Genomic DNA, 12,570 nt, shown 5'->3' on the forward strand with positions numbered 1-12,570 from the left:
TAAGTGTTTACGATAAACATTTGAAGGAAACTGTTTGGTAAAACGGCTAATGAGTAGCCAATCATTTGAATGTTGTTTATTAATCACAAGTGATTGATATAATAACTAGCATGATTCTACTTGTATCCCCCCATAAAACATTTAAAAACAGTTAAAACATTGATTAAGGGGTATGAACTCACCTATAGTGAGTGGTTTTGATGAAAATGTTGGATCAGTTGCTAAGTGTCAAGTGGTGACTTGAGTACACACACGAATCCTATTTAGCATATATTGATACATATATGAATATATTTAGTGTTATGAACAACTAATTAATGAATTTGGACAACCTTAGGGACCAGTAAACACTTATATTGAAGTGTTACAACCATATATGATTGTTATAAGGCTATACAAGAGAGTGTATGGCAAAAATACACACTATATGTGTGTGTACGGCCAGGAGTGCGGCCAAGTGTGCTGCCAGCACATGTGTGCGGCCCTGTGTGTGGCCAGGTGTGCTGCCAGAAGGCGTGTGTTGCCAGAAAACATGGTGTTCTTGGTGTTCTTGGTGAAAGATGTTACCTTTCCGGATCATACTGGAGAGGATTTTCGGGTCCTTGCTTTGTAGAAGTGTAAGAAATGATCAAAATGACCAAGGATAGTATATATAGGAGGGTGTGTGCGGCTGGAAGGGTGTGCGGTTGGCCTGTGTGCGGCTGGCTGGCCGCACACACCAGGTTTGGTGTGTTTGGCCCGTTTTTCCAATGCTACACCCAATCTAATCCATCCTCCGACACGTAACTCAAATATACTAGGCTTTAAGCACTCTTTTAGACCCAAAACTTCATTATGAAATAGCAAAACGAAGCTAACTTTAATTACAATGATGAATGTAAGTTAGAAATTTCGGGTTGTCACATCATCCCCCTCTTAGAGGGAATTTCGTCCCGAAATTAGAATTTAGGTAAGGAAGTAGGTACGAATGATCGAGTCATGAGGTGGGGAACCTCCTAATCGATTTGTTCTCGCACTCCTAAGTGAAATCGGGTCCTCGGTTGGTATCCCAACGAACCTTCACTAACGGGCGATGGCGTTGCTTCGTCCGCTTGACCTCTTGGTCGAGGGTCACTACGGTTCTAATACGAAGGCATGGATCTCGACGAGTGGACTTACAAGAGTCCTAACGGAAAGGTACGGTTTCAAGATCGACACGCGAAGGGTAAAATGTACGTTACCGAGTTCGCGGAGTAGGTTTAGTCTGCGAGGTACAGGACCGATTCTGGTAAGAATCTCGGAGGTCCTGACTATCTTGGATTTTGCTTTCCACACTTTACGAAGCGTATGAAGCCATTCCCATAGTGAGACTTCTTAAAGAATTTGGTCTCTCACTTGGAATTCCAAAGGTTCTTTCTCTTGCTTAGCTTCCCAGTCAAGGGCCACCCCCTGCTGGTTCAAAGTCGTAAGGGTTCTTGTAATTTGCAAGGGGTTTTGGATGAACTATGACAGTAGGTCTGTAAGACCTAGAATTTGGCGAATGACTGTCGGCGTCTCTGGTGTCGACAAATCCTCAACGGTTTTGACAAATTGTAAGAGTACTCAAAATTTCTCACATCACTAACGGTGTGTCATAGAAATTTGACTCTTCAATTTCCAAAACTCGTGCCTAGAGAACTTCGCGAAAAGTACCTCTGAAGGTAATGTTTCCATGGGTTTCTTCTTACTACGAGGGTAGATAAGTAAGTCATTACATGGAGAAATGACGAACTGATCCAAGTAAGAAAGACGTACCCTACTCATTTAGCTCATGAAAACTATGGGCGTATTGGTCCTATCCGAAGGGTATCACTACGGACTCGAAGTGTCCGCATCGAGTTCGGAAGATAGTCTTCCAGACATCCTTTCCTAACACTCGAACTGGTGATATTCGGATCTCAGATCCATTTCTGAAAGTAATTCTTTCCTTGCGTTTGCTCAACCATTTCATCTATGCGAGGCAGAGATAACGATTTCTAATGAAAAATCTTGACGGATTCCTCGATATTCGAAGTACATACGATGCAATCCGTCGATCTCTGGAAGAATAAGACCGGAGTTCTCCAGGGTGAGAAGTCTAGTCTTCTAATGCTATTTCTGTGTAGTTCGTTAAGTTGTCCGGGCTTTTCTTGTGTCTCTGTAGGTGTTTAGACTATAGGGCGATCTGTTTACGGGAGTCCTACTGGGTTCTAAGTTTGTTCATATGACAATGCGATTACTCGTAGTCTTGGGCAGTTCTCCGTCCTGAAGTTCATTTTTAGAATTCATACATGGTTCAACGATCATAATCTCGTGTATACGAGTCGTGTATAACTAAGATTGAAAAGATAGTCGAATAACTGATTCTTCTTTAAGCTCACATCCCATCGAGGAAAAAGAAGTTAAAGTGGAATCATCGATTCTAAATTTGTAGAACCTTGATTATATATTACCCTTATGTATACATTCCTCAGTGATAGATCAACCGTATGAATCCTTGGATTGAACTTGACGTACTGCACGAGTGGTATTTCGGGGATTTCTTCGGAAAAGAAAAGAACTATGAGGTACTCCTCGCATGAGTACTTCGGTTTTCTGAAATGACGGTTTTCCTAAAAAGACGTTTACTAATAAAGAGATGTACGTATGAAGCTGTTTTTGTGAGGATCAAATTGAATCGAGTCGTATGATAATGTTGAAATCATACGGAAACTTAAAGACATTAGATTTGAACATAAGGTGTTACAGACAAACACAATCGTGCAACCATCAACAGAGTTACAGTACTTTAGACTTACTACAAGACCATTGCTGCGAATGAGGTATACTACAAAAGACAAGTATACACAGCATTAGCATCCCTATACCGACAAGATCTCGCAAAAGGTAAGACTCTAGTTACACTAGTTTTGGATGGTTCATAAGTCTGTTACAACGAAACGCCTAAATTACATTAACGCAGTTCCGGAGCAGGTTCTCCTATAGCTATGAACCTGAGAATCTTCCCATCTGCGCCAGAGTTCTTTGCTATAGTGCAATCCTTCTTGAAGTGCCCTATCTCACCGCATTGGTGGCATGACTGGCTAGTACTAGCTTTGGTGGAGGGGGTGCGGTGTTGAGCTAGTGTTATGTGGACACGAGTGCCTTCCTCATTACCTCACCTTGGAAATTGCTTCCTAAAGCGTTCTGTAGGAGTTCCCACTTGTGGCTGTGGCATGGCAAGTCTTTGGGCTCTCTTGCGCTCCTTTAGGGCTTGACGATATCGTCTCTTCCTTTCGGTCTTACGGCTTCGCAAGTCTATGACTGTTTCCATTCATTGGTTTCCCAGTTTGGTACTACCATCGGAACTCTCGACTCCTTTGCCAGTCTTGTTTGCGTTGACAGTGCTACGGTTTGCAAGGACAGTTGTCACGGCAGCCATCACGGTAGCTGTAACTGCGGTTTGAAATGTAGTGGCGTCCATAGGAAAAGTAGAGGTTTCGTTGTTCGGTTGGATGCTTCCGGATGAAGACATGATTCTGTAATACGAAAGATAAGGATTTTGTGAGTGATTCTGGTTGACCCTAGAGGTACTTCGATTGTCTAAGTAAAGAGTAGAAGTATGTTCTCGTGAGTGTGACCTACATCCCTATGATGCAGTCCTAATATGGATTGGAGGTATGTTCGCGAAGGTTTGACCTACATCCCTATGATGCAGTCCTAGTAATGGGTAGAAGTAAGTTCGTAAAATGTGTTGGATTAATGTCTAATTCCATAACTATAATTGGTAAGACTTGACTCGACCCGGCATGGTCCATTTGGGTTGCATGGCATCATGCATTTGGATAGACTATAATGAGAGAAATAACACTTAAGGTTTGTTAATATATTATAAGTTCTAATATATTAATAAGGTTATTTAATTAGTATTGATCAAAAATTAATTTGGAATTAATTAAGTGATCAAAAGGAGACTAATTAAATATATGGGTTGATTGTGTAAATCATTCATTCTTATATATGTGGGCTTGTGATCCAAGATTCCTTATGTTGGAATAAGTCCATGGGGTGACCCATGGATACTCCAGGGAGGTTAAAATCCATGGAGCATAAGGAATGGGTAAAGTCATGAGTTACATGGTTTAACCCTAATATCCACCATATAAAAGAATCCCATGGCTCAAGAAATCGTGCACTATGTGTGTGTGTGTGAGGGCTAAACAATTTCATGGAGTGTTCAAGTTTCTCTCAAGTTATTCCAAGTGTATTTGGTGTTGTGTGAACCATTTGAGGTGTCACACTTGGGGCACTAGGCACTCAAGCTTCATGAAGACATTCTACATCAAAGAGGTATGTATTCTATCTTGTTATATTCATTGTTTTATAGCTTAGATTAGGATAATACCTTGGATGTTCATATTTGCATGTATAATAGAGAAAACATAGATCCAAGGTATTTAGGGTTGCATGTACACTTAGGAGTGTTAGAATGCTCAAAACCCAACAGTGGTATCAGAGCCTAGGCTTGTTTTCTTGTTATACTTGCAAAAGGAGCTAAAAAATCGAGTGTTGATGCTGTCTGCCCAACAGACTCGCCGAGTCCAAGGCAAAATGCATCCAACTCTCCGAGTTGATTCGTTCACTCGATGAGTTGGACCCCCAGACTGTATAAATTCGACTTTTTTGGCTGGAATTGGACTAGGAACATTACCCTATGTTGTTTTTGAACTTATAAACTTGTTTTTGATGTGGTAATGTTCATGCTAATCCAATTTCAAAGATAATTGTCAATAGATTCATGTTTTGTATTAGTTTAAGGCTTAGACTAATTACATGAAAAAGTTTGATTTGAATTATCTTGTTCTTACGAGTTGCTTAGATTAATAGAAAAGTTAATTGATTATGTGTTTTCAATCCATTTTAATCTAAGAGTTGATTCTAAAATGTGTTTTGTAACTTGTCCTCAAGTTATATGAAAAGTCACATTTAAGTTTCATAAAACTCATAAAAGTTGGCAAAGGTTACAAAATGAAAAGTCTTGTCTCATTGAATGGTTTTATGAGTCCATAACTTGTCCTTAAGTTATGGAAGTTCAAGAGTCACTTCATTAAGTAATAAAATGTGTAACCTTAATTAATTCCATAAGTTATAAAATAAAGATAAGTTAACTCTTTTATTAGTTTAAATTCTTCCATAACTTGTCCTCAAGTTATGGAACTTGAAGAGTTTTTTGTTTAAAACTACTTTAAACACATAATTTATGGAATTAATTAGTTTTGAATAGTTTCAAAACTTGCCCTCAAGTTTTGGAATTTGAAAAGTTTTCACTTATGAATACTTTAATTCCAAGTTAACCCTTAGAATTTTAAAAGTTAAAATTCAACCCTTATACTTTATAATATTATAAGTTAATAATATATATATATATATATATATATATATATATATATATATATATATATATATATATATATATATATATATATATGTATGTATAAGAGTAAAGTTAGTCTTACCGTTAGTAGGCCTCATTCACGAAGCCGGTCTATAAGGGGGGTATAAGGTTACTGCCTATAAAATGGCTGTTTAATGGGTGTCCACTCTCACCCACCGCTTCCTTGAACGGTGGAGGGTCGTTAGCCGAACGGGTTTGACAGGACTATAATTCTCCCTTCATTAAAAGTATTAATGATAAATACTAAGTAACTAAACTCTTAACAATACCCAATCTTAGTTACTTAGGAAAATGTGAATAAGGTGCTAATCCATGAAATTACACTTTGCACTTTGTTTAAGTCGGTTAGTGGAGCGTGTGTGGTTAACCAGCACACTAACTCGTATTTAACAAGGTAGGCAAAGGGTAACTTAATGTTTATCATAGTATCGATGGAGCGTGTGTGGTTAACCGGCACATCGATTGAGGGGTAAACACTTAAGAGTACCAAGTAATTTGCATGGTTACTTCTCACCTTGTTTTGTGATCCTCGGCATCCCAGTCACAAAACCTGAAGGGCACACTCGAGATTGAAACATGCCATTGAACAGTTCAATGAATCCAAAAGATCTAGGAGTTTCAAGTCCAATTAAAACCTAATAATACATTTCGTTTATCTTGGTGGAAATTGGTGAATCATCATTCACCTACCTTCAAATATTTTATAGCTTGGATTACGGCATCCCTCTTCTAAGTTATAAAATAGTTCGTTGGGTCCTAGCCTTAATATTTCATATTGGGTGTCATATTAAGGACTTTAAATCAACTATCTTGAATATCTCCCAAAAGATGTCTGGTTTAGACATTTATGATCTTCCCAAATCTCTTGTAACAAGCTTTCCTAATGAAGATGATGTCCCATGGATATCATACTTCTTTCACCTCTTCAAATTATTCTCCTCAACCCACAAGTTCTTGAAAATTTTAAGGTCACTCAAGCCCTATTGGCAAGGCAAGGTCTAGGTGTGATCACATCTTGGAGATGTAGTCACATATTGACAAGCCGGGAGAGTTGGGTGTAAAAGTCTTAAGAAAGTTGGTGGCTCACTACTTTCTAAGTGACATAGTGACTTCTTTTGGAATACCTATGAAACAGACTATGACAAGACCCTTGATGATCTTATCTATTTGCTAAGATCAACTCCCTAAAACTTTATGGACATTGACAATGATGACATTGGATATCTAGTAAAGCTCTCTCTTCCCAGTGGAAAGGGATCGACCATAGTCAACTCGGTTGACCAAATGGTAAAGAGAAAGGCAAATTCTGTGATAGTCCCATGTTTCATTACCAAATCATCCATATGTTGAATTGCCAAAGAAAGGGACATTGAATACGAAGCTGCCAAATTTACCTAAGGATGTTAAAGTCAATAAGTTTGACTCTACTTCAGGTAAAGTCCACTATCTAACTCTGCTAAGTTTCTACTCTGAGATTCTTGATACATGATGTGATTGGGTCACATGGTGATGTTTTAAGAATCAAAGAAAAGTGAAGAAACTTAAAGAAAGAATATGTTGAATCTGATCGCGTAGATGGATTTCTATCGCATAGTTTGAAGATCGGATTCTTGAGCTACTTCTTAGGAGTTATGATATATTGCTTAGGAATAGATAACAACAAAGTTTTCATGTGCTTTTGCATTGTAAGGATAGTTTTCCGCAAAGTTTTAAAATAAAAGGAAAATTTCTGATTTTATTTATTTTAAAATATCCTTACAATGGCATCTGTGAAAATTTTTGTTGCTTATAAGATTTCATTAATAGCAAGAGTGGAAATATGAAATTGATTCTTTCATTTCTGGTAATGTCTAAATTTACCAAATAAGGAAAGATTCTCATCACCCAAGTTTCAATTGGACCGGGACTTGGAATCATGCAAGGGGTATAGCATGATGAATGAGAACTTTCAAGTATTGGAAAATTAAGACTAATTACTTGTTCACGTGGATGTGTGAGTCAAGTGAAGGACTAAGGGATCGAGTACACATTCTTGTGCACTGGTCAAGTCCACCACAAAAGATCGATAAGATTATTCGTCATAATTTACTAAAGCTCAGTAAATATGGTTATACTTACAAGCTTAAGTGTAATTCTGAGACATTGGAAAAGGTTCCAATGTATGGTAGAGAGAATAAGAAGAATCAAATTAGGCAAAAGGATAAAAGTTTCTCAAATATGAAAAGATGGGAGAGTACTTTACTATCATGTTATATGATCATTTTAATGATTTAGAGACCTTATTACAATTCATCCTCTAAGTGCATTCTGATAGTTAATAAGAGGGGTTATGAATTGTTGAAGTGGTTAAATCAAGAAGATGATTCATACTTTGTTCCAAAAACAATTCTTAGAGTCATACTCCAAGATTGTAACTTGAGTGACATGTCTTAAAGAAGGTTTAAAACACTTGTCAAATCTAAGAGTAAAAGTTTTCTACTCTTGTACATTTGAAATTGGTAAGTTGTGATGTTTTGGATAAAACAAAGACCAACTAAGGCCAATTGTGTGAAGTGTTTGTCTTGATTAGAATACACACTATCTCTTGAATATCTGACAAGAGAGTCTTATATGTCAAGAGGACAGTGGGAGTCTTAAAAGTCTTGAAAGTCTCAAGAACTAATCAAGAATAAAACCTAAAGTTCTTCACTAGCACACAACTTGAGGTTTATAACATATCGTGTTGACATATTCTGTGCCCATTCCAATTAAAGTTGGCTTTGCATATGAGTTCTTAGAGTTCTCAATTGGTTGCATAACAACTTGGAAGCAATGGCAGGCCCTTGAGCTGCCAGGTGGCAAGAAATTAAGATTGAGTTCAGTCCATATGAGTTTAGATTTGTCATTATCCTTGTATTGTGACTATGATTTTGACAATTCACATGGATAAGAACACATACACCATTAAATCTAAGTCTCATAAGGTTTCTCTTCGATTCATGAAAATGATGGTGTGGAAACACTTTCACTAAGTAGATTTTAACTAGATAGCAATTGTGATATTTGCATTCTCAAATTTGTTAGTGGAGCGTATGTGGTTTACCGTCACACTAACCTGGACTTGTGAGAAGTGGCAAAAAGGTCTAACCATTATGATTACGGCATCCCCCTTCATAATTGTTTAGACACACAAGTGTGCTATCTAAGGGAAGGTGTATGATTTTGATAAAGTTTTATCAAAACAATCTAGTATCAGAAATCTGAACTTTGGTAAGAAAATCAGCTGATTTCTAAGTACATGTCAAAGCTAGTGGGAGCATAAGTGTTATGCTAATAATCATCATGTTAGTGGGAGCATGATAATTATGATAAGTGTTGCAAGTTAGCAATGTTAATTATAGAAAACAAAAGGTTTCAATTGGGAAAAGGTTGTTTGCTATAATTAAGGGAGAGGAAATTATACTTCATCTCAAATCTAAAAGCTTAGATTGAGGTTTTAATCATTTAGTCAAGGATATATATATATATATATATATATATATATATATATATATATATATATATATATATATATATATATATATATTAATTTCATTTTGGAATGGCTCAACATAAGGAAATTTTGTATATGAGTCCATTATTTGCGTTCTAAAATTCGATTATGATTACGGCATCCCTTTTCATAATCTAAATTATGAGAACCTGGCAAATAGAAATGGAAATATTATAGCAAAAGACTGGTTTAGTCTTTATGTGAGACATCATGAATCGTTTCCCATATGCTTCGGATATAGGATCGATTACATGTGCTATATTCATCCTTTCTAAAATTTTCCAAATGCCTGGGGCATGAAGAAGCGAAACGGTTTAGAACTGGAGATGACTAAAAGGATTAAACAATATTCGAGGACAATCTAAGGTTTACCAAAGATTGGTTGCTCAAGGACAGTTGGAAGTATAGTGATAATTCTGGAAGGACCATATTGACATAATCTGTAAGGAGGAAACTCTTGTTTAGAAGTGATAGTCAAAATGGAATCTGGAAATGTTTCAAAGTTAGAATTTTCAATCTGTTTAAGATTAGGAAACTTAATACAAGAAGGATGTTTCTAAGGAGCTGATCTCCTTTGGAATGCTCTGTAATGGTTGTTGTCAAGTCTTTCTGACTTTGTGCATAATCATTACAAGAGGTTCAATGCATATAAGTTTAGAATCTAACAGATTTCAGTAAATGGCATGAATTTGGAATTCTTGCATTTGCAGTAAGGATTTGGGAGTGTGAAAGAGAATCATTGAAGTTATGTTCAATTGATCTAGTTCACAAAGTAAAGATCATAGACAAACATAGTATGCATACTTGGTGTGTGGCATGACTAGTGTTTAGAAAACATAGTGTACATGCTTGGAGCATGGGACAACTATTGTTTTAATTCAAGAACAAAGTTGATAGTTGAAACAGTATACAATGGATAATGTGTAATAATATGGTGTTAAATAAAAGGTGTTTTATTTATATTCATAAGTTCTGAGACCATATTGGATTCGATTATTCTTGTGTTTCTCTTTGCATGTTTTGACTTCCAGAATAACTAGGTCATTGTTCTGAATGACTAAGTTATTCAAACCATCCACAGTCGGTCATATGTTGGAAGTAGATATGAATTAAGACTGTCATGGGTTGGCTTGTAGAGGTCTAAGGTGTTGGACAAAGGGCTACAACACTCATGAGTGCTCATAAGTTCTGAGTATTGGATTCAACCCGTGCTCATTGGAATCACTTCATGGATTTTATCACGAGTGATCATGAGACGATAATATCTTATATTCTTCAAACCTAGAGATATGAGTTGTTACTATGAGTTGGTTGTACATTGATTGCACGAAAACGCATTCGGTAACTCGGTGCTATAAAACGTGCCTTTGTGTATGATTCAACAAGTAGTAGAACAAGCCATATGAGTCGAAGTTTATCCATTCCTTTTACCTTCGGGATAAAAGCGATATCTGTGGGCCCCTCGATGATTTGATGATGACAAATGGAAGTGCTCGGCCGGGCCGGGACTGATTTGATTTGTTCAATTAGTCAGTCGTCATAAATCGGAAATCAGGAAACAACAAATGGACAGAGAGAATGATTATAATCCATGTCTCAGTCCATATGATATCTAGAATGGAGGAATATATGATCCCTTATCTAATGGACAAGTCATTGATAAAGGTCAGAGTTTATCGACAAGGTCAGAGTCCGACAGAAGCTTTTGAGAGCTACGATTGCCAGTCGGTTCCTGAAGCCATATGCAATAATAGTTTTAGACTTATCCAAGTAGGAGACTGTTGGATTAATGTCTAAGTCCATAACTATAATTGGTAAGACTTGACCCGACCCGGCATGGTCCATTTGGGTTGCATGGCATCATGCATTTGGATAGACTATAATGAGAGAAATAACACTTAAGGTTTGTTAATATATTATAAGTTCTAATATATTAATAAGGTTATTTAATTAGTATTGATCAAGAATTAATTTGGAATTAATTAAGTGATCAAAAGGAGACTAATTAAATATATGGGTTGATTGTGTAAATCATTCATTCTTATATATGTGGGCTTGTGATCCAAGATTCCTCATGTTGGACTAAGTCCATGGGATGACCCATGGATACTCCATGGAGGTTAAAATCCATGGAGCATAAGGAATGGGTAAAGTCATGAGTTACATGGTGTAACCCTAATAGCCACCATATAAAAGAATCCCATGGCTCAAGAAATTGTGCACTATGTGTGTGTGTGTGAGGGCTAAACGATTTCATGGAGTGTTCAAGTTTCTCTCAAGTTATTCCAAGTGTATTTGGTGTTGTGTGAACCATTTGAGGTGTCACATTTGGGGCACTAGGCACTCAAGCTTCATGAAGACATTCTTCATCAAAGAGGTATGTATTCTATCTTGTTATATTCATTGTTTTATAGCTTAGATTAGGATAATACCTTGGATGTTCATATTTTCCTGTATAATAGAGAAAACATAGATCCAAGGTATTTAGGGTTGCATGTACACTTAGGAGTGTTAGAATGCTCAAAACCAACAAAATGGTCTCAAGACGTTTGCGTTCAAGCCGAGGTATCGTTGGTTGGTGAATAACATGATCTAACCACTAAAAGAGACTTGGAAATGTCTCTGGAGTTAAATTACTATAGTCCAATGACTTAACTAAAGCATGTTTCATATAGACTCTAATGAAAGTATGATAAGAGTACTTGAATAAAGAATGACACAGAAGTTAGCCGACTGTCAATATCTTTGATATTCATGACATACAAGTTCGGGAAAATGACCTTGTAAAAAGGTCTTACATCATATCCAGAGAAGATAGTCCTTAACGGCATAAAGACCTAACCAAAAGCACTTACAGTACACGATAGTTTCCTAGAAAATGCCACATCGGGCATAGACAGAAAAACGATTCCCTTTTAACAAGGAAAATAAAGTAAAACATCTACTACTGGCGACAGTCATCCCTCTGGTGAACTCTCAGTTTAGCCAGTTGACGTTCCAAATCAAGTAGGTGTCTTTCGTACACCCTCTGGCGTACATGGAGTTCTATGACTTCGGCTCGTGATTCGGCTAGTGCTTGCAGCAGGGTTTCATGGTTTCTCTCAGATCTCTCACGAGCATCTTCTAGACGAATGGTGCGGAGGGTATGCATTCTCGCATCGGCGACAACTTCGGTGATCTGATGTAGGGCTGTCCTGCCTTGAATCTCATTTCGGGCCACTCTGCGGACCAAGATTGGCAAGATTCTGTCTGCTGAGCCCCCATTGATTAAGTCATAAAAGCTTCGATCCCCATTAAATGGCATGGGTTGATCTTGTCCTTGGCTCCATGTTTCCAAGCATTCCACCCATTCAGGCGTCGGGCCATGAAAAGCCAGACGAGGGTTAGGAATTGGAACGGGAGCTGCCTGGGGTAGGTTCTCAACTTTGGGTTCGGAGTTAGCATCATCTGCAAGTTCTTCATCATGGTGATCATTCAAAGGGATAGGATGATCATTCTCTGGTTCTTCTTCAAACCATCCAGCAATAACCTTGTTCGGAAGGTACTGGTTGCCGTGGGGATGGAGTCCAGCCATGTTATCTACGCGAGAATTGGGGTAAAAAAATAA

Source organism: Lactuca serriola, chromosome 9 (assembly GCF_051521515.1).
Source record: "Lactuca serriola cultivar US96UC23 chromosome 9, Lser_US96UC23_V15, whole genome shotgun sequence".
Lineage (NCBI taxonomy): Eukaryota > Viridiplantae > Streptophyta > Magnoliopsida > Asterales > Asteraceae > Lactuca > Lactuca serriola.